Below are 24,221 nucleotides of genomic sequence, written 5' to 3' on the forward strand. Positions count from 1 at the left end.
AAATGCCTGGGAGAAAGCGAGGCATATGTGGCTGTGTCTAGCGTACACAGTGGAGCGTGTGGGGCACATCAAGCAGGTTTGAAGATGAAATGGCTCTTGATGCGCTCAGGAGTTTATTCGCCTTCAATGTTGAAAGATTGCATTGAATTTGCTAAAAGCTGTCAGGAATGCCAATTGCATGGGGGAATACAGCATGTGCCTGCAAGCGAGTTGCATACAATTGTGAAGCCATGGCCTTTTCGAGTGTGGACACTGGATGTTATCAGAGAAATAAAACCAGCCTCGTCGAAACAACAAACGTATGTTTTGATCGGTATTGACTATTTCACAAAATGGGTCGAAGTCGTGGCCCTAACAAATGTAGACCAAGGGGCTGTGATAGATTTTGTCCAAAGTCACATCATCTGCAGATTTGGCATCCCAGAAACAATCACAACCGACCAGGGGTCAGTTTTCACTGGTCGAAAAGTGCAAGATTTTGCAAAAGAAATGGGAATCAAATTACTGACTTTTACCCCCTATTACGCACAGGCGAATGGCCAAGTCGAGGCTGCCAATAAGGTAATTATCAGCCTAATAAAGAAACACATAGGAAAGAAGCCAAGAAATTGGCATAGGACATTAGACCAAGCTTTGTGGGTGTCGCAACTAGGCGAAAAAAACAACCGACGAAAAAAGAAACAGAAGAGTCGCCACCGTTTGTTATTTATCCCAAAGGAGGGAAAGGAAACGATCGAAGAAAACCTGAAGAAAGGAAAAGATAAGGTCTCGCAACCAAATCTAGGGTTCGGGAGTCGATTATGCGAAGGGAAGGTATTAGCACCCCTACGCATCCGTAGTACTCTACGGGATCCACTCTTGTTGTTCTCGTCTAAAGGGTGTAGGTTTATCTAAGGTACTATCTACTAAAAGAAGGTCGAAAGGAAATGACTCGCAAGGATATCGCATCCACTGCCTACGTATCTCATCTGAGTATGAGAATCAGAGTCTTCATAGCTCGGCTACCTATGGGCTAAAGAGAAGTATGCTCGATAAGACATCGCGTCTTATGCCTACGTATCTCATCTGAACATGAGAATCAGAGCAAAACGTAGTTCAGCTAACTACGGGAACAAGGGTCTCGATTGCAACTAGGGCAAGAGAAAGGGAAGGTCTCGATCGCAACGAGGGTGAGAGAAAAGAATCGCAGCAAGGGCGAAGGCAAGCAAGGATTAGTTGTTAGTCGTTAGTCAAAAACTCGGCAAGACATCGCATCTCGTGCCTACGTATCTCATCTGAACATGAGAATCAGAGTTGTCGTAGTTCGCCTAACTAGGGGTTAAGGATTGCCATCTGAACATGGACTTACAAAAGAGGACACCAGCTGTGTCAAAGGAGAGTGGGCAATGTGTTCAACGTCCTAGCAGTAGGTGTCGCAGCTTGCTGAATCGAGTCTTAGGAAGTTACCTCTTTGCAATAGAACGGATTGACATGCCACAAGATCGGAGACGCACGGAAGGTCTAAAAGTGGGGAAGCTCTGCCCTAGAGTTGTCATGCAATATGGACCTATGTGTTAGGATTTACAGAGGTGAACATTTACCTAATTTTAGCATGCAAAGAATAAGGGAACTCTACCTATGTTATCATACAAAGGGTTCTACCTAATGGGTGCTACCTAAACGGAACAAGAGCCGACGGATGGAGCAAGGAGAGGAGCTACGGATAAGGGTAGATGGCGATGCCTGAGGAAATCGACTTACAGGTAGATGGCGATGCATGAAGCAATCGACTTACAAGAGGATGGATGAATACGTGCTGGTTCTGTTAAGTTTTGAAAATGACTCGACGTTGGATCGAGCTTTTGATCTTGTTTTGGAATGATTATCGGATGTTCATTTTAATTCTTGTATTAACATGTGAATAAAGAATGAAAGAATAAATATTATACACTTTATGGGAGAGGGGTACATTCGTTATGAATGGGGATTGTTCATGGCAATCAAACAATAAGAATATATGCCTCATACATCATACAAGTAGGCAACAGTTATCAATCAAATCAGATAAGTAATCAAGTATATAATTAAGTAAAAGAATCAAAGAATGAAATAATGGAGCATTAAACCAGACATGAGAAGTATGAACATGTTAAACAATCAAACAATAGTGAACATGGATGAAAGAAACAAGTATAACAGATAACAGATGAATCAGACAGATGAAAAGATGCACAAATGGGCCACTGAAATAATTAAATCAGGAAATGAGGTGAGGATCAAATAAAATCAAGATGAAAGGCCTCTAATACATGGCATATGAGATGAACAAGTGAGGATCAAAAGATCTCTTCAATTTCCCTAAGCAATCCCTAAGTCAAACATCGATCATAAAGAAGTCAACTGAAAATTCGAGCCAACTTAATAAATACCAAACAAATAGCAAATTAATCAAGAAAATCATGAAAAATTAAACTAGGTAAAGTGGGGTCAGGACATCATCATCCCACAAAAAGATTTTAAAAATAATGAAAATTGGTTCATGAGTTAAATGAAACAAAACAAAAGTCAAACCAAAAGTCAACCAACAAGACTAGGTTAGAAATAAATCAAGAATAAATTGAAAATGGGAAATAAAATTCCATGAAAAGGTCAGGTTGACCATGGGACAGTGGTCAACCTTCATCCCAAAAATCAAAAGCTAAAAATAATTTTAAGCTATGGAAATAAAATCAATAAAAAAAAGTATGCTAAAAAGAACCACTTGGAATGAATAATTAAAATAAAATATTAACATTAAATAAATTCAAAAATAAAAATTAAATAAAATTAAATAATGCATTAAGAAAAATGGAAAATATTTTTGGGTATTTTTATGAACAAAGCAAATATTTTTAATCAATTAAAATCAAAACGGAAAATAAATGAGAATAAATGAGCATAAAAAAGAAGGGGTGCATTAGCAATTTAAATGAACTGGAAAACAAAAGAGCTGATGGGCCAAAAAACGTGGGGTGCTAAAAGTAACAGGCGAAGGCCCATGGTCCAACCAAATAAATAAATACAGCGCGTGACAGGATTAAATAATGTTTTAAATAAAAAAAGGCCATGTGACATGTATCAATCGGTCAAGGCAACTTAAGTGACTAAAAGACAAAAACAAATAAATGGCCAGGATTAAAACGTGAATGATAGATCCAATGGTTCATAAGATGACACGCGGTCATCTTCTTCCTCAAACCAAACCCTAACGCCATGCCATGCAAGAACACGTGAAAAACAGTGAGTTTTCTTCAACTTCCACTCAATAATACGACCACTATGATGCACCAAATGACATGAAATAAAAACCAGAACTCAAGTATGAAATATGGAGATTAACATGGTATCCTTGTTTGAGTAAAATGATGGCTTAGTCATGGAGAAAAGTTGACACTAAGATTTCAACATGGCCATGGGCAAGGGCAAAAAATGACAGCATAAACCAATATCAAGAACATTGCCTCGTGTTGAGGGCTTCAGAAACAAGCATAGCATGATTAGCATGGAAGCAAGCATAATGATGAGCATGGTAAACATGATGAGCATGGTAATGGCATGAAACAAGCATGGTAAACAGTCATGATAATAAGCATAGTAAGCAATACATGGCCATGGAAGAGGAGTAATAAAGGTACCTAGTGGAAGCTTGGTCCACTGCCTCTTGATTGTGGAGAGTATGGAAGAATACGATGCTTCCTTTGTGCCTCACTTCAAGAACTCGATGAGAAAATAAAGTCTGCTCTGTGACCTTGCCCTTTGCTTGCTCGAAAATTTCAATCCTTTCTTTTAGGTTTAGGGTTTTCAGCTTTTAAATATGGTGGATCAAATGTTCTAATGGGCTCAGAAATAATTGTTGTCCATAAGAAAAATAATGCAAATTGAGGTGTATTAGGAATGGACACATGAGGGTTTCTTGTTTTGGCAAAGTTTAAGTGAGTGGAAATATTGCTGCATGGCCCAAATGAGGTAACAAAAACGTGGGCTGGTTTGTGCAGCATGGTTTGGTTGGTTTGGTTTGGCAAGAAAATAGTCCAAAGGGGTGACTTTGTGGCTATGTAACTTAATGAGCAAGCTACCAATTGGTGAGACAATGCAAACAGTATAAAGGTCTCATGGAGTATAGCATGTTTCATGTTGAGCATGAATGGAAATGATGAATGGAAAAAGGTGAAAAATGGCCTCAAAGTCATGTCACAACATTGCAAAACAGATTGGGCCAGTTTGGCCCAAAATCTGCCTAGAAAATCAAGTCATGATGCCCACTTTAAATGAATGTACCTTTCAAACCATGGATCCAAATGAGATGATTCCAAAGGGAGGTGAAAGAGGACATGGCAAGGTAAAATTGTTGTGAAGAAAACATTTTCAAATGATGCCTTGAACAAGAGGAACAGCTTTCGTGTTGGAGAAATTTTCAAATGGAGCTTTTATCTTGATGTAAAATGGGATTAAAGTGAGTGCAACAATCATGAAAACTTGCCTTAAATGGAACGTCAACCATTTCCAAATTAAGTAACTTTTTCAATTCCTGATTAAATGATGAATCCATGACCCAACCTAGATAAAACTTCACATGTAGGCTCCCCTAGGCATGGATTTTGAGATTCCACTCTCAAAATGTCAGGAGTTGACTTTTCTGGCCTCACAGTTGACATTTCCCAAACTGTCTGATTCCCGATTCCAGTGATCAATTGAAGCACTTCTGGCTCAAATAAAAAGATGATTTTTTGTATGTAGACCCTTGTGGACATATGGAGGGCCATGGGAAAGATTTTCACCCAAAGAATCAAAAATAAATTGATTTTATACCAAACCCTAGTTTTAGGGCAAAATTGATCGGGAACTGATTGCACTGCTTGCCAATGGATCTTTCTGATATAATTGTGAGTCTTCCTAGGCCAAGATGCCTCTATAATCATGACATGGATAAGCTCCTCTAATTCCAACCAAACATTTCCTGTTGCAGGTAGCCATGAAACCCTAATTTCTTGATTAAATCCAGATGAACACTCTGATAGCTCTGAATCCTTCACTGATGAACTGAGGACCATAATAAGATACCTGGAGACCTCTGAGACCCTTGAGACTTGTATACTTAGAGAATGAAGCCCAATTATCAATCTTGCTTTGTGTGGGCTCCTTCTGTTAAGGAGTGATCAATCAAAACCTGATTCCCAAGTCACTAATGCAATATGCAAAGAGTATGACCTAGTATGATGCTAATGAAGTGTAAGACATAATCCCATGCTTCCAGAAAAAATGATGGGTAAATTTTGGGGTAGTACAGTGGACATGTCGAACGTCACCAAAAGAAGCAACTAGAACGACTCCATTTCGACTGGTATATGGGCATGACACAGTGCTGCTAGTAGAGATTCAGGTTCAGGCAGTCATAACCCAAAGGCAATATGAAATACCTTCTGAAGATTATTGGAGCATGATGACAGATGAACTGGTCGACTTAGATGAGGAGAGAATGTTAGCCTTGGATTCCCTATGAAGGCAAAAATAAAAAGTCGCCAGAGCCTACAATAAGAAGGTGAAAGGAAAAGTGTTTGCTGTCGACGATCTAGTTTGGAGAGTGATCTTGCCTATGGATAGAAATGATAGAGTTTTTGGTAAATGGTCCCCTAATTGGGAAGGACCATTTAAGGTTTTACAGGTCTTTTCTAATAACGCCTACGAGATCGAGGAGTTGGCACCAGATAGGCGAATCCTAAGGGTGAATGGAAAGTACTTGAAAAAATATAGGCCTCACCTTCAAGAGGTCAAGATTTCGACAGAGTAGATGACGGTCAAATGAACTATGTTGGAGAAAACTATGTTGGAAACCAACTACAAGAAGCACAGAAAATATAAACAGTGATAAAATAAGAATGATAACATTAAAGTGGCAAAAAGCCATTGTTTATATATTACACAAAATGTTCGAAGTAAACCTGGAAAGGAATGGTCTCGCGACCAGAGATTGATAGGATCGGGAGTCGGTTATGCGAAGGGAAGGTATTAGCACCCCTACGCATCCGTCGTACTCGACGGGATCCACGCTCAGAAAGAATAGAAGAAAGGTTGCTAAAAGACTGCTCCAAACTGCACAAAACTGGAAGGAAACACAGAAAGGACGGAAGAAACGGACTCGGCAGGATATCGCATCCTGGGCCTACATAGTTTGTCAGACACAAACATCAGAGTCGACGTAGTTCGGGGACAGGGGAAACGTGCTCGCTAGGATGTCTCATCCTATGCATACGTATCTTCTCTAACCAGAGTAAGAATCAGAGCACTCGTAGCTCGGCTAACACACGCCAAACAAAACACAAACAGGAAACCGACTGCCAATCGCTGGACTTACGTCAGACTCCACACAAACAGGCAAACATGGAAACCGAATGTCAATCGCTGGACTTACATCAGACTCCGAACCAACAAACACACACAGGAAACCGACTGCCAATCGTTGGACTTATGTCAGACTCCAAACAAACAACCACAAATAGGATACGGAATGCCAATCGTTGGTCTTACATCCATCTCCTAACACACACAAAAAGGGTTGCAAAAGAAAAGGGCGCCCGGAGAGATCTGCTCATCTCCTGCCTACGTACCTCATCTGGTATGAGGATCAGGGCGACGTAGTTCCCCTTAACAGGGAAAGAAATTTCTATCCTAACCAGAGACTAGGGAGATAACAAGCTACCAGGGAGACTACGACTCGAGCCTAGAAGTTGTCATGCATACGATCCCTATGTTGAGGTCTCTAATCCTAACTTGCACAGGAAGCAAGCTAGCCTAAACAGCACATAATCAAACACAAGCACAAGAGAGCAAGCACACACGCTATATGCAAACAATTGGCTCACACAAGACTAGGCTTTAGTCAAGGGGTCAAATTAACCTCGACAAACAAGCCAACTGGAAAGGGGTGTTTTGAGCTTTTAACCCTAACATTGAGAGTTAGGGTGAAGCAGATGAAATGGAGATGAGGGTTAGACCTCATAGCTCTTATCCCTGGCCTGGGAGAGCTTCAAACAATGAAAGTGTGGGAGTTCAGAATGAAGGAACTCTTCTCCACATGACTGACACAACAAGATCTTGGGTTCTTATTCAAAGTGCATCAACACATGGTGTGAGCAAAGTGAATGACACAACTGAATAGCAGGGGATGGGTTGCACATCCCTTTTATCTGCCAATTGCCTCTTAAGAGGACTTAACCTGCTTGGCACAAAATTAAACAACCACAAACATTGCCTCTTAAGGAGGGCTTCAGACAGGTGCCTGCCAAAGTAACATGGCAGGTCTTCCAGACTACATGAAGATCAAGGGATTATACCTAAGTGGTATGCCAACCACAAGCAAAGCAAAGCAAAGTTCAGATGAACTTAAAGCAACTTAGGTACCTGTGGAAACAACTAAACCAATCAGTACAGAATTCAGACAACAGTCAACAGTCAATATCAACAGACAGACAAATCCAACATGCACAATGAGTAAGCCACAAGGCAAACACAAGTGAATTATCCTCAAAGCCTACAAAATAAACAAATGTTAGCCAACAACAACAAATGACCAAGCTCAAATGAAGGAGCAACATAAATCATGGAGATGCATGCTTGAACCTGAAATTCACAACTCAACTGGTAAGTCCAAACCACTAGGTCAAAGCCTAGGGTCAAAAGTGGATCAAAAAACAAAAAACAGAACTTGATATTCAACACAAAGCATGTTTAATCAATCAAGAACAAGTCCTAAAAAGTACCAAACCAAAATCAATAAGCAAGTTCATATGGTGAGCAAGAGAAGTCAAAGACCAATTCAAGGCATCCATTTGGACATTGAGAATGAAAATTCCAAATCAAAACAGAAATGATTCAAATAATTCTGGAAAAATTCATGAGCATTAAACACGTCTAACATGATCATCACACAAAAAATTAGACGCATCAAAGATCAATTGGCATGGAAATTAAATTGCACAAGCAAGATAGCCAAATGTGTGACACAAATTGTCACGCCATGCAAACATGTGCATAAAACAGAAATGGTAAATGAGAAAAATGCATAATCAAGCCTCAAAGGTCCAGCAACATGTCAAGAAGCATCATGCAAAATTTCAAGCAATTTGGATCAATATCAAGCATTTCATGATAAAAAGAGCAAGGCAAGGTCATAAAAGCACCTATGTTCACATATTCTAAGACCATTCAAAAACCAGCCATGCACAACTTCAAAATTCATCATCATGAAAAACTAGACAAACAGAGGATCATTCTGCAAAAAATTGGAGATGAATTGGATCAATATTCAATTAGTTATGCATTTTCTAAGTTGGAAAAATAAATTGAAATCAAAATGGACATGGCATATGAAATAAGGAGGGAAAATGGTAATTGATGAATGGATTTGAAATATTGGAACCAGCAGGACTCGAACCCGGTAGCCATTTGAATGAGACGCGCGCTTCACAATGAAACGCACCGTTTCATTAATGCGCTGGCATGGTCAGCGCTTACTTGGCCCGGTCAAACAACTATGAGCCTATCAATTCGCTTGCAAGGCAAAAACGTGGACCAACAGGATACAAGCCCTAGGCCAGCGTGGAAATAACCAGGGTGGACGCTAAACCGGTAGCGACGGACTGGTATGAAGATCTTCATCTTCTTCATGAAGATGAAGATGAACACCATGAATGTTCATGAGCAAATTCCCAAATTTTCCAGAATTTTTCCAGATTTCATCAAAAAGCATATCATTAGAAAGATCTTTCAATGGAGATCAAGGATCAACCAACAACTAAGCCTAAATCCACATAATTAAAGAGAATCGAGCAAAACATTTTTTGTGCATCAAACTTCAATCATACATAACTCAGTGAATAATGCTCTATTTCATGTGATTTCTTCACCAGATTCATCAGCAAACAAAGATCTACACAAATATACACATGGATTTGAGAATTATGAAGGTCAAAAAACTCACCTCTTGAAGAGCAGGTTCTTAATTCACACGATTCAGCACTTGTAATGGTCTAAATCAGCTCCAGGATCCTTGTAGTGATGATTGATGAAGAATTGGAGGCTTAGAAACGTGTAGATCCAGCTTAATAATCAACTTCCATGGCAAGGTTCTTGAACTTCAAGTGCTCGAAAATGGCTCCAAATCTTCAAACAATTGATGGATTCACACTCAATTACACTCACTGATCATGAATCTTCAACAAAAACAAGGTGTTATATTGAAGAATTTTGAAATTTGATTATGAGAAATTTTTGGAGGGAGAGAAAAATGTGAGATCTAGATCCAGAAAAACTCACCAATTCTGTTGTGATTATCAATATATACTCTTCACTAATCACATACTAATCACAATTAGGCATGGCTTAGTTCAAATTAAACAAGATAAGGTGTTATGACCAAAACTTGAAAATTGAAGGGTGCATGGCTATTTCCACGTGAACAGTACCATGTAGCTGATAATTTTCACTCAAAATCAATTTTTAAACACAATGGCAATGGTGGAAAGCTCTCATGATGCATCAATTTTAAATTTCCAAGTTTCCCTCCAAAATTGACTTGAATGCACAAATGATCATGCTATGGAAATTCATGCAATGTGATGGATGTTTTGGAAACTTCATGTCATGAGAAGAAAAATGCAAAAAGAACCACCAAATTTGGAGTTTTGGTTCAAAAGATATGGCCATTTGAAGTTTCAAGCACACTTTGCAATGATTTGATCATAACTCCTTGACCATTCATCAGATGCTCATGATCTTGGACTTTTTGGAAATGGGAGAGAAAGATCTTCAACTTTCATGTTGGACAAAATTTCATTTGAAGCTTCTTTGATGTTGGAAAGTTGAGTTGAAGTTGGTCCAAAACTTGCCATTTTTGGAAACTTTCAAATTACAGGTCACTTTCCATTTTGGGAAACTTTTGATCTGGCTTCAAAATCTTCAAGGTAGATGTTTGACATGATGAATAAACCTCTTTTGGACATGAATGAAGTGTCTCAAACCATTTCTCCATCTCCTAGCCCTCAGTTGACTTGCAGTTGACTTTTATGGGCCCCAGATGACTTGGACATGTACTGATGACTTTTGAGCCTCTAGTCTCTGGTCAAGTTGCTTTAAAATGATCCTTGATTCACACAAACTCTCTAGAACAACCATAGGGCCTTCATCTTATGGAAATGCTTGGTCTCTTGCATAGTTGACTTCTCCTAATGCCAGTCTTGACTGATGAAATGCAATGGTACCATGCAATGTTAATGCAATGTTAATGACCTAAAAATGAAATAGATGTACAAATGGGGGGTGCAAATTTGAGGTGCTACACCTATGGATAGAAATGATAGAGTTTTGGGTAAATGGTCCCCTAATTGGGAAGGACCGTTTAAGGTTTTACGGGTCTTTTCTAATAACGCCTACGAGATCGAGGAGTTGGCACCAGATAGGCGAATCCTAAGGGTGAACGGAAAGTACTTGAAAAAATATAGGCCTCACCTTCAAGAGGTCAAGATTTCGATAGAGTAAATGACGGTCGAATGAACTATGTTGGAGAAAACTATGTTGGAAACCAGCTACAAAAAGCACAGAAAATATAAACAGTGATAAAATAAGAATGATAACATTAAAGTGGCAAAAAGCCATTGTTTAAATATTACACAAAAAATAACACAAAATAAAAAAGCGGTCAAAGTTGGCCGAACTTGGATTGAAAAGATTTAAGCTCAAAATTATAATGCAGAACAGTCGAAAGCTCTTCAGCTACCGCTAAGGCATCACCGGTGGTTTGCTCCATAGTGGCATGGGCAGGTTTCAGAACCTTGTCGATAAAGCACGACTCTTCCTTGGTGATTGACTCCAACTCACTATCCAAGGCAGCAATTTGACGTCGAAGGGCATCAATTTGTTGGCGTATCTCAGTGGCCCTCGTCTGTTTGGAGATCAACTATCTTCTCTTCTCCTCTATAGTCCCCAGCAGTTTGGTGACCTTCGCGTCGGCGTTCATCACCAACTCCTACTTTTCCTTCACAAAGGCCTCAGTAGAAGCAATCTGGCGTTTAGTTTCCCTAACGCTGTCGAGATGGCGCAACATGGGAACCAGGAGTTGTTCTAGAGCGACCGTTGCATGCTTGGCATATTCTGAAAGCTAAAGATCTTTAAGTTGGGCTAAAACACGCAAGATCTCTGGACCGACAGCAGGTTCATGCATGAGCACAAAAGGGAGGTCAGGATTCAAGGCGTGAAAGCGAACTTTGTTCATTAAAGCTTTGGTCTTCGTTGCTTTAGATCCCATTTTGCCAGAATGAAGTTGTTCAGAGTCAGAAGAGGCATCACGTGATCTCACCAGGTTACAGAGCCTAACAATTGCTTCTAAAGTAGAAGGCCTTATCGCCAGCCCTGGGAGAGATGAAGGAGATGCGGCCGACAGAGGAGTAGCTTGAGAAGAAGGAGAAGCAGTTAACATGGGAGTAGTGTGAGAGGGTGGTTTCTTATTGGTGTCGACACCCATTGGTCCCCTTGGATCCTGCAAAGGCAAGGAAGCTGAAGAAAGACTAGAGTCAGAACTATTCGAACTGGAGTCCGCATGCGTTGCAGGACTAGTGACTGAGTCAGAGTCTCTATCACTAATCTGGATAGGGAAGTCAATGAACTCACCAGCGGTGTCGACAGACTGTAATGGGTGAGCTGGAGAAGAAACCGGCGACGAAGGAGTATAGTCGGCAACAGGTTGAGACGGCTCAGCAGAAGCATCAGCCTGCTGTAAGGAAAAGATGTGTGTAAGAGAAGTACAATAATCCAAGGGAGTAGACAGGAAAACAAGTGATCGCCTGTGTCGATGCAAGGGAGACGGCATCTTGATTTTCTGGCCCCAAGGTGGCAGCTGCGAAGGTGCTAGTCGATCGCGAAGCCCCCACAGTTGGATCAGGGACCTTGTTGAAATTGGAGGTGTCGACCACAATAGTGTCGGTGTCTACAGCAGGAGCCTCTGGAGTGGGCACTGTATGGTGTCTCTTTTTCTTGGTTTCGCCACTCCTAGAGGGAGAGTCATGCTTCTTCCTTTTGTGACCATGGTGGCTTTTGGATTTATGCTGGGAAGTTGGCTGGAGACACGAAGAGAGGTTATAAGCAGATATTCTAGCCAGAAGATCAGACAAGCCGACAAGAAATACCTCAGATCCTGTGGCGGCAGAGCGTTTGTGTTTTTTGGATTTTTTGGAGTGAGAGGAGACAGTGGGGTCTGTAGAACGTGGTTGACCCTACACATAAGTAAGAAATTAGAGACCACGTTGTGTCTCCCTTAAAAAATCACAGGAGTAAATGAGAATGCTTCATATAGGTGCATACCGAAGAACTGGGTTTTTTCAAGACTTGAGCAATAGGACGCTCATCATCATCAGAGGATTTCTCAAGAGCAGCCTGCAAAGAGGGGAAACGACGATTAAGAATAAAAAACAGAATCCATAGGGTCTAGAGGGACCGCTACACATAAGTAAGAAATTAGAGACCACGTAGTGTCTCCCTTAAAAAACAGAATCCATAGGGTCTAGAGGGACCGCTGCAAAAAACAGAAGAAATACAAGTGAGCGACGAAATCCAGCTGAAAGGAGGTGTTAACTTTCCATAAAAGTGTTACCAAGTTGTGTGGATTCGAACATGCTAACATATTAAGGATCAATATGAAGTGGCCCTGAGTAGTCAGGCAGATAATGTTTCGTCGGGACCACTCTGTCGGCCTTTTTCTTATAGGCATTTTGTACGTGTGAAATGGGACAATAAAACCACTTCAGGACCAAATGGCCAAAGGCCAAAGCCAAGGGGCTAGATGGCAAAGGAGGGAATTTGAGGTTTCCAAAATGAAGGGCGTAAAGGTACTTGTCTTTCGCGTAACCAGGGATTTTAAGTTTTGGGAGCCTGTCGGTTACTTTCTCCTTTAGTTCGACCGCAACTTCCCAGATGGTCCGACGAAGATTATCTGGTCGGTACACAACTTGGAAATAATTCTAGAAAGCGCGAATTTGTTTGACATTGAGAGACTTACACTTGGTCGACTTCGCCTGCAAGTAAACAAAAGCTTGAGTTAGTTCAGACAGTTTGGCCTCAGGAGCGCCAACATAAACAGCAAAATACGACTGCCACCAATCGTCGAATTCCTTGGTGCAGAAGAAGGCTGGTCGAAAGGGAGCGGAGTCGTGGTCGGTTTTCCCAGATGCTTTCAAGATCCTCCTGGACCTCACTCCAAGGTTGACCACAGAGGATATTGGTGAGTAATTCTTGAGATGAGAACAGTGACTTGGGAATAAATTGGCAAAGGCCAAATTGTCTGGCCACCAAGTTAGGTTGATAAGCCACTAAGCCATGATTGCTACTTGAGGTTTCAGCCAACAGGAATCGAGGGACCAGAAGACGTCTCCAAATGAGGAAGGTTTCATCTTTATGCTCATCTTCAGTTGGAGGAAAAGGCCTGGTGAACCATGTAGGACCCTCAGTTCGACGGCTGAAAGGGGCCATAGAAGGTAGAAAATTGGCACGGGTCAGCATGATGCTAAACAAAAGGCGAAACACTTGGAGGTCAGGGAAGTTTTTGTCGATGGGCGTCAGAGGGATCAACCATTTCCAAATAAGGTGTCGTTCCTCTAGGGGACACGCAACCCTCCTCATCCCGTAGGGGGCTATATCTTTAGAGAAAGTGGCATTGAGCCACCGTTGCAAGAACCAAAAAGGTCCATGGACCAATACATTTTTCTTTCTTGAATTCTCAGGGTCAAAGAGTCTAATTTGGCAGACGACCTCAGACAGAGACTCATAGAGAGAAGCTAAAATCAATTGGCCCAGGGCGATGTAACGCTCTTGGTGCAGTTGAGTTTCCAGCAGAGCAAAGTGCTTGGCTATCTGCATAGATCTGGAGCAGAAAACAAAGTGAGATAGCCAGAGGGTCAGAAAAGCCACATGTTCCTCGTCGGTCACAGGGCCTGAAGAGGTGGCATGGTGATAGATAAAAATTTTGTACGTCGGCTTGCGAGAGTCACCAACGTCGAACCGCATGGAGATTGGTGCTACATCTTCACAGTCGAAGATATCGCCAGTCGGTTCTAAGCCAGTGATGGCAGCGATATCCATGAGTGTCGACGTGATCATGCCACACTTTGTATGGAAAGAGTTGGTCGAACTCCCCCAAAATTGGAGGGCAGCTAATAACATTCCACAAGACTGGGGAGGGCCACAACGGGCAATTTATAGAAGGGTGTAGATGTTTGTCCTTTTCCAATGGTCGATTTTCTCTGATTCTAACCGATCTATCCAGGCACAAAACTTGGGACAGGTTTTAGGAGGAGCAGTCCTGAAGTTCCTGTCGACGTAGCGGAGGGAAAAGGGCTTTTGGATATAAACCAAGGGTTCAGAGATATGATTGGAGGGGAAAAGGGAAGAATCTGTTTTGGTAATTTCAGGGCGTCGATTTTCTAGAAGAGGATCTAAGAATGCTAAAGGTTCGTCAGCCAAGGAAAAAGGGATCAATACTTGAGAACGCCAGATTTTTGCCTTCTCTTCTGCAAACGGAGGCTCAGGAACATACTAGTTACCATCAATGGTGAGAGGATATGTGAGTTTAGCAGTTGAGGGTTTGCTGGAGCTAGCCATGGGGAAAATGGAAGTTTTTGGAGAAGAAGAGTTTTTACAGAGTGCAGGAGATGATTGTGTGCTAAAGCAAAAGGGCGGAAAAGGGGAAGAAGAAGAAAGAATAAGGGTTTTATAGGGGTTAAACCTTGAGCAGAGAAGAGTGAGCATTTGATCTTCCATCTTCGACACGTATGCCCATGTTCCCACGTCTGCAGACACGTGGAGGAGAGAAGGCAGTTGTGATAGCAAACAAGTTTCGGTTATAAAGACGTGAAGTGATGGGGACGTGATTTTGTGCGTCTCGAGGGAAAAAGGGAACGTTTGTCATGATTATATGACGTCATCAGCGTGGGGCAAACAGGGGTCCCACTAAGTAGAAGTGGAAGCAGTGAAGGGTAAGTCGACATCTTAAAGATGCCATCATCTCACCAACGTCGACGATCGAAAATGGCATCTTTGGGGGGCATTTTGTTACCACGAGAAATCTCTAAGGCATGCTGAAAGCATAACTGGTGAAGGGTCTTGTGAATTTGGGGGTTATAACCCATCAAAGGATAAAGATGTGCCTGAGATGAGCAAAGAGTGGAAAAAACACAAGTCAAGGGATGAAGTCGACAAGAGAAGCATGTTTGGTCGATAGGTCATTCCGTCGACTAAAACGAAGTTTGGGACTTAAAGAATTTTCTTTCATGCCAAATGCTTAGAAGACAGTGTTGCCCTGAATATCTGGGCGGGAGAAATTTGAAATTAGAAAATGACTAGCAGTTACAAGAAGAATAAAAGTGCCAGAGTCTGGAGCAGTTTTGCAAGACGTGGGTAGAACGATTCGCAGATCGTGTGGCACGACGTCTGCTAGTTTTTAGGAGTTTTAGCCTGTAGGCGGTTTCTTTAGTTTAGTATAAATAGAATATCTCACAAGGAGCTCGGGGTGTTCACTTTGTACTAAAAATCACTTGTAAGAAACTTCTCATTCCCAGCGTGAGGAAGCAAGAGTTTTTAAGAGTGATATGTACGTGAATCACCACATTTATTTCAATGCAACTTCCTTACTTTTCAATTGTTCCCGTTGAACATTTTATCTTAATTTCATTTACTTTTGAGTTATCACTATACGTTGTCGTTTACACTGTCGATAGTGATTCTATTACGATAATAGAGTTCACCAAAAGCGTGTTCGTCGTGTACATCTTTTGAATGTTGTAGCGTTGTCGGTCACGAGTCACCCATAGGCTATAGCATCGTTTAAACCGTTCGTGTGGAAAAACCTGCGCTTGTTCAATACTTTGTCAAGAGCCGTTCCTCACAGAGTTATTCCGTCGAATTGGATAAGCCACACTTACACTAGCACATGTCCTAGGATCAACTGGTCGATCCTACAAGTAACCCTTCGTCTTAAGGCCTAGGAAGGACCAGCGGTTGTTTACCAATTTCCACAGTAAACAGATGGGTGCAGAGATCAAAGCTTGTTTAAGCATTCTAAATGCTTCTAAGAATTTGTCATTGAAGATGAACTCAGCGTCTTTCATTAACATACCAATTAAGGGTTTGGTTATTTTAGAGAAGTCCTTGATGAAACGTCGGTAAAAACCGGCGTGACCTAAGAAACTTCGTATTTCTCTAACATTTTTGGGAGGATGAAGGTTTTATATTACTTCTATATTTGCCTTATAAACTTCAATCCCCTTGTCAGACACTATGTGTCCAAGTATTATTCCTTCTTGAACCATGAAGAGGCATTTCTCCTAGTTGAGTACAAGGTTGACTTTTACACACCTTTCTAGTACCATTTCCAAGTTCGCAAGACATCCTTTAAAACTCTACCCTCAAATTGAGAAGTCATCCATAAACACTTCCATGATGTTATCCATATACTCTACAAAGATCGCCATCATGCATCGTTGAAATCTTATTGGGGCGTTACATAATCCGAACGGCATTTGCCGGTAGGCGAATGTGCCATAGGGACATGTGAAAGTGTCTTCTCTTGGTCATCGGGGTGAATTGGGATTTCGAAAAATCCTGAGTAGCCATCCAAATAACAGAAAAATAATTTGTAAAAAGGTTTACGCCAACTTATTATTGAGTCCCATCGGAACGACGATCCTTACATACCGGAACTCAAGCATCTTAGCCAAACATGGTATTAAACATAAACATGCAATTCATGGTAATAGAAATTGATAGCAACATTGCCAGTAAATAAATGGCAAACAAATAGAATTAAATTAAAATAATTATATAAAGAATTTGTAAAACTGGAATTAATGTGGAAATAACTTCGAGTATACTGAACTGAACGGAAAATAACTTCTAATGGTGACACGATTACTTTGATCCAAGCTTACAATAAGAGTCCTAAAAGCTATGGTGTGATAGTCCCCCAATGCGAGAGCTCTATCACTTTCGAATGTATTTTCTGCTTAAAACTAAGAAATAAAACTTATGCGTACAAACTTGGATGTATAAAACTTCTAAAAACTAATAATTTATAGTCTAATAGGTGTTGAACTGAGTCCTGGTCATGTAGACTTCGTGGGAGAAAAATATGGGGGAATAGGGAAAGATTGATTCTTTCTATTGCAATTTTTCAGGGGCCGAACTTCATGGCGGTTGCCATGAAGCTTGTGGTGGTCGCCACAAGTGCAAAGTTGTGTTTTTGGCCTTTTTTATGTGGATGGTGAACACCATGAGGCTTGTGGCGGCCGCCACGAGCCTTTGACTGTGTCTTTTGTCTTCTTTTTTCCTCTCTGGTGGGTTACACGTGTTCCTAGTCATGGTGGGCGCCATGTAGGTGGCTATAAGTTTATTTTGCCACTTTTCTCCATTTTTTGTTGTTTTTGTCCAGTTTCTTCATAAACCGACTCTTACTCGTAAGATACCTGAAACATGCATAAACTACCAGCATAATACTACAAAATATAACAAAATAATACTAAAACATGTGTAAGTACATTCAAAATAAACTATGAGATTCAGTGTTATCACTTGTTAGGCCTTTAATGTCCGGGAAGTCTTTTAAAGTCGTGGCCAGCCTCTAGCGATCGCATCCGACCATAATGAGAAGTAGGAAGTTCATGGAACCGTTACAAAAGTAATGGGAACATGAGAATTAAATGATCTCCCATCATTGAAACATCTCACTAGCTTTTTCAGACGTATGGCTTTAGGTTCACAGGTTAGAGAATGGTTTTTTGTCTTATGGAATTTGAGTGCACTTTAGTTTGTTTGCATTTCATAGGTGAAATTTGATCGTTGACTGGTAAATTCTTGTTTCCATTTATCTTGTTCATTGCTTTCTTTCCTCTATATGTAAAAGCCTCTTAATATTCAGGAGAATTTTTCATCATCTCAGAGAGTCAATTCCTATTTACAAGAGTAATTCTTTTTCTTCTCAAGAGCATTTTTTTTTGTGTTTTCCTTTCCCATAACAAATCTTTTCGTTAAACATCTAACCTTTGAAGGTGAGAAAAACAAGAAAGGGGGGGGGGGGGTTGAATTGTTTTGAAAAATAAGCGCTTTTCAAAATGAAAACCACACAAGGATTTTATACTGGTTCGCTTATAACACAAAGCTACTCCAGTCCACCCGGCCAAGGTGATTTCGCCTTCAACAAGGACTTAATCCACTAATCTTGAAAGATTACAAACAACGTCTAAGATACAAAATCTCTTAGCCCTCTCAAGTATACAGACTACACAGAGTCACTTGAGGAAATCAACAAACAATAGAAGAAGGATTTATGTAAACTAGAGTGCTTCTAAGAAAGCAAGTATTACAAAATTAAGAACAAGAGTTTTTCACGTAATAAGCAAAAGCTTCGTGAAAAGAGAGAGCAAGAGTGTTTTTCTTGTTGATGTTTCAGTATGATTTTTCCTCGTATATGTATGTTGCTGAAAATTGATTTTCAATCCTTTATATAGATCAGTTGAAGTGGTAGTTGAAACTGGTGGATATTGAGATGAAGTTACGCCATCACATAATTAGCTAATGCAGGATGACTTTTTCTTCTTGAAATGACTACTTACCACAAGTAGTATTTTCTTTATTGAGATTGGAGATTAACGTCTCTTTCTCAATTAGGAAATCCATTTGAAAATCTTTACTTGTCTTCAACGTTACTCTTTCATGATTAGCAAATCCATAATCAGAGTATTTGTGTTTCTGGAGAACCTTGGAATCTTGCTTCTGATGTTGATCTAAATAGATTCTTTAGAAAGCGTCGTTCAGAGTCAGAGGTTCTAGGACTTACTTCCTGTTAAGATGCTTCTGATACTTGTTGTTTAGTTCAGAGTTTGACTTTCTTGAACTTGTTTCTTCTTTAGAGCTTCTGATCATTTGATAATATACTTCTGATCTGGTACTCTATCTGATGATGTCATCAGAGTCCTGCACACTTAGAAACTTTTCGTTAGGGTGCCATTTTGGTTTCATCCTTTGTTATCATCAAAATCAAGGAATCTGTTGTATCACAATTTTTGTTCTTACAATCTCCCCTTTTTGATGATGACAAAACAACTATAATTAGCAGATGAAACATGAATAAAAATAGATCAGATAGACAGAAGCTCCCCCTGAGATAGTACTAGGGAGTTCAGAGGTTCTGAAGTTCTTACCAGAGTTTCTTAAGTAAAGAAGTTTCTGAGATTTTCTGCAATTTCTTAAGTCCAAGTTAGATAATTTTGTTATATATAAAAAAATGTTGCAGAATGCTTGATGGTTTTAGACAATATTTTCATCAGAGCTAATAATTACTTTCTCCCCCTTTTTGTCAGAATCAAAAAGACATAGTAAAAATAAGTAAAGAGAAAAAAAAAAGATAAAGAGAAAAACTTAAAATTCATAGATAGAAGCACAAAGGCAACAAACAAAACATCAGGTTCAAAAGAACAAGAAAAACATCAGAGTCAAAAGAAGACAGAAGCAAAAACAATAGGCAAGCAAAATAAATCCTAAGTGCCTAAGGGTTCGGAGGCGGAGGCATTCTCTGAAGCAGCATAGCAAGCATGTTCTGGATGTTTTCGTTGACAGAATCTTGCTTGTCCATTATGGCCCGGAGTTCATTCTGATCTTGCTTGAGTTCTTTCAGAGTCTGAAGAACCGTAGGAATCACAGAAGATGACTCCCCCAGAGTCAGGGCTTGCTGAGCTTCAGCTTCAGCAGCAGCTTGAGCTTCTGCATCTGTCAGAGCCTTTGCTTCAGCTTCCTTTTGCCTTAGGAGTTCAGCTTCCTTAGAAAGTCTTTCTTCTTCTAGCCTTTTTGCTTCTTCTTCAGCTTCCTTGGCCAACCTCTCTTCTTCCAGCCTTCTGGCTTCAGCCTCTCTGGCAAGTCTCTCCTGGAGTCTTGCCTCAGCATTTCTGATGTAGTCATTTCTGACTTGTTCAGATATGCTCTTCAGCCTAAAGGACTCAGATGTCATCCAGCCAATGACTCTGTTCCAGTGTGTCCTTACAGATTCAGGATCATCACTGATTTCAGAGTTAGTGACCAGAGAATCAACCTTTCGAGCTGAAGCCTCTGCAATTATAAAGATGGCTTCCTTAAGGGTAGGTTTAGAAAGCTCAGGTTCAGGTTCTGGTTCAGAGGTGTGAGGTGGAGAGTTTGGAGGGCTGAGATTTAAAGTGAGAGGTTCTGGTTCAATTTCTGGTTCAGGTTGAGGTTCAGAAGATTGGGATGAAGCGTAAAGAGGGTTTAAGTCTAAGGGTTCAGATTTTGCTTCAGTTGCAGCGGGAATTTTTGGTGGGGTGATATCAGAGGTGTGGGGATCAGATGGTTGAATTTCAGAAGGTTGAGTTTCAGAGGGGATGGTGGTTGTTTGTTGGAGTGGTGAAGTTATTTCAGGTTCTGTGGTTTGTGTTTGTTGTGAAGCAAGTCTATGAGCGTAAAGTGTGGCTATGGTTGGGGATCCAGGATCAGAAAATTCAGGGTCAGATGAGAGGGAAACATATGGGGGTGATTCTGGTGCTGAGGATGATGAAGATGAGGTGCTTTGGTGAGTTTGTGCAGGTATAGAGGGAGGAATGAAAGTTCTGGCTATGTTTAGAACTGGTGTAGGTTGGGAGGTTTTGGTGATTGAGGGTGAAATGTCAGATGTGGTATAAATGGTTTGTGAAGAGAGAGGGTTAGAGGAAGCCATCATAAATTCAGAGGTAGCAGGAGGAACAGACTTACCAGTAGAAAATTGCAGAGGAGCTGAAGATCCGCTTCCAGAAGCTCCTTCAAGTCTGGCTTTCTATGCTGGAGGTGCTATCTTTCTCTCAGAAATACCTCTCTTGTATCTGACTAAATCTTCTTCAGAGTCCAGACAGTCATCGAGGCTGAAATCAGAGACATCAATACCTTCTTCCAGCAGACGATGAAGGTAGAGGGCAACAGCATCTCTGGGTTCATTTTTGAAGAATCTGGCCAGGCCATGAGGCATCTTCCTCTGATCTTTCAAGCTATCCCAGGATGTTTCCAGAGTTGGCTTGACTTGTATTTTCTTGATAATCCCCATACTCTTGAGGTTTCTGGCATTCAGAGGCTTCCCCACATCAATTGCCAGATCATCCATCAACTTGGTCTTTTCCAGCTCATCTACCAGTCCATGCTCAATGAAGACGTCAGAGAGCAATCTTCCCAGAGGAATGTAGGATCTGGGCTTCATGTTATTCCTGGTTTCTCTGACTGAATCTCTCAGATATCTGAAGAGGAGAGCAGGGAGGTTGATCTTTACCTTTCTGGATGCAGTACAGAATGCATTTCTGGTCTGCATTAATGTAATCAGAAGAGTTGGAGGCTGGACGATGGTGGATAGTTCCCAGAATAATCTTCAGCCACACTCTGAGGTTCTGGTGTAGCTCCTTGTTCTTAGATGGGTTTCCTTCAACATTTGGTTTGAAGATTGTTGGGTTGATGACTTCAGTGATGCGCTTAGACCTAGGAGGAATGTTGTAAATCCTTTTTCCTCCACTTTGCTCCATATTCAACAAGGAAGCAATAGACGCTTCTGTGATAACTATCTTCACTCCCAGAACAAATGAGACGATGAAGTTGTCATCTGCATCTGCATGTCTCCAGAACTCCTTGACCAGAAGTGGGTAAATTGGACCATACAACCTTTGGAAATAGTTCTCCCACCCTTATTGACGCAGTTCTCCAGTTAGATCAACGCCATTTCTTCTTAGGTTGTCGAAATCAACCAACGATTCGCACAACACATCCAAGCCTTCAAAGGGGGTTGAAAGGTTAATGTGGCGTTCACGGTCAAGAACGTGGGGTTCTTTGTAAACAGGGGTTATGGTGACACCAGTAACCGTTGGTGTTTGAGTGTTTGAGGTTTGGGGATTAGAACTTGATTCCATCTGTTGAGAGAAGTTAAAAACTTCTTGTTGTTGAGCATCCATGAAGAAGAAGATGAAGATTGATGAAGAACTTGCAGAGAATGCTTTGAGAGAGGGTTTAGGGTTTTAGAGTGAGTGAGAGTGATAAGTGTGAAAAGTGAGAGAAAGTGTTTATATACTCTAAGTAAACACATGCAAAACGACACACATCCCAGCGTTAGCACAAAAATCAAAATAGCACGTTTGGGGGAAAAATGATTACAGCTAATAAATGAATGTCTAATCCCAACAGTACGCACACTGCTCTAGGAGATTTCAAACGTTCTGACCTTTGATTTCTTTTGACAGCTGTCTAGAGGTTCTAGGGTTAGACGTTTAGAGCTCCACGTGTTGATGTATCTGATCTTCAGGAATACCAAAGGATTGGTTTCTGAAGATTTCTAACTCAGATATCTTCTTAACTTGGTAGAAGTATCAGAGTCAGAGGCAGAAGTACATTTGTTTACATCAGAGTCACATTTTACATTTTCAGAGTCATATTTCACTCAGGGCAATTTTTAATGTTCAGATGTTCTAAGATAAAAAGAAATCTATCTTCAGCTAGAGGCTTAGTAAAGATATCTGCCCATTGATGTTCTGTATCAATGAACTTCAATGTTACTATCCCTTTCTGAACATAGTCTCTGATAAAATGATGTTTTATTTCTATGTGTTTGGCTCTGGAATGTAGAATGGGATTCTTACTTAAACAAATAGCAGCAGTATTATCACAAAGGATAGGAATGTTACTCTCAAAGATTTGTAGATCTTCTAGCTGATGCTTCATCCAGAGCATCTGAGTTGTGCACAGTGATGCTGAGATGTATTCTGCTTCTGCAGTTGATAGAGCAATAGTTGACTGTCTTTTGCTAGCCCAGGAGATTAGATTGTTTCCCAGAAGCTGGCAATTTCCAGATGTGCTTTTTCGTTCTATTCTATCTCCTGCATAATCTGCATCACAATAACCCAAGAGTCTATACTCTGATGTTTTCTCATACATCAGGCCCAGGTTAGGAGTTCCTTTCAGATACTTAAGAATTCTTTTAACTGCTGTTAAATGAGATTCTCTAGGATCTGATTGGAATCTGGCACAAAGACAGACACTAAAGAGAATATCAGGACGAGTAGCAGTCAGATAGAGGAGAGAGCCTATCATACCTCGATAGAGCTTCTGACAAACCTTGTTGCTTACCTCTTCCTTCTCCAGAATGCAAGTTGGGTGCATGGGAGTTTTTGCAGAGTTGCATTCAGTCATGTCAAACTTCTTCAGAACGTCTTTAATGTACTTACTTTGATGGACATACGTGACTTCTGGAGTTTGATTAATTTGAATTCCCAGAAAGAACTTTAATTCTTGCATTAAACTCATTTCAAATTCTGCCTGCATTAACTTAGAAAATTCTTGGCAAACAGAGATATTAGCAGAACCAAAAATAATATCATCAACATAAATCTGGCATATCATGAGATCATTATTAAGGTTTTTACAGAAGAGTGTAGAATCAACTTTCCCTCTGATAAAATTTTGTTCCAGAAGAAAATTGCTTAATCGTTCATACCAAGCTCTGGGAGCTTGTTTAAGTCCATATAAGGATTTCTTAAGTTTGAAAACATGTTCTGGAAAGTTTGAATTTTCAAAGCCTGGAGGTTGATTGACATACACTTCTTCTGAAATATAACCATTAAGAAATGCACTCTTGACATCCATTTGGTATAATTTGATAGAATGATTAATAGCAAAAGATACAAGAAGACGAATAGATTCTAACCTCGCGACTGGAGCAAAAGTTTCATTATAATCAATACCTTCTTGTTGACTATAACCTTGAGCTACCAGTCGTGCTTTGTTTCTGACAACTTCTCCTTTCTCGTTCAGCTTGTTTCTGAAAACCCATCTGGTTCCAATGACATGAGTGCCTCTTGGTTTAGGAACGAGATCCCAGACATCATTCTTTGAGAATTGATCTAATTCTTCTTGCATAGCTGCCACCCAATCGTTATCTTGAAGAGCTTCATCACAGGACGTAGGCTCAATCAGAGACACTAGTCCCAGAGGAATATCTTCAGAAGTTCTGAAGGTAGATCTGGTTCTAACAGGTTCATCTTTGTTTCCCAAAATCAAATCTTCAGATACGTTAATACGACTTTTAACTTTCCTTGGAATTTCTGGAGATTTAATTTCTTCAGAGTCTTGAGTGACAGTTGCTTCTGGAGTTTTCTCAG

This window comes from Lathyrus oleraceus, chromosome 5 (assembly GCF_024323335.1).
Source record: "Lathyrus oleraceus cultivar Zhongwan6 chromosome 5, CAAS_Psat_ZW6_1.0, whole genome shotgun sequence".
Lineage (NCBI taxonomy): Eukaryota > Viridiplantae > Streptophyta > Magnoliopsida > Fabales > Fabaceae > Lathyrus > Lathyrus oleraceus.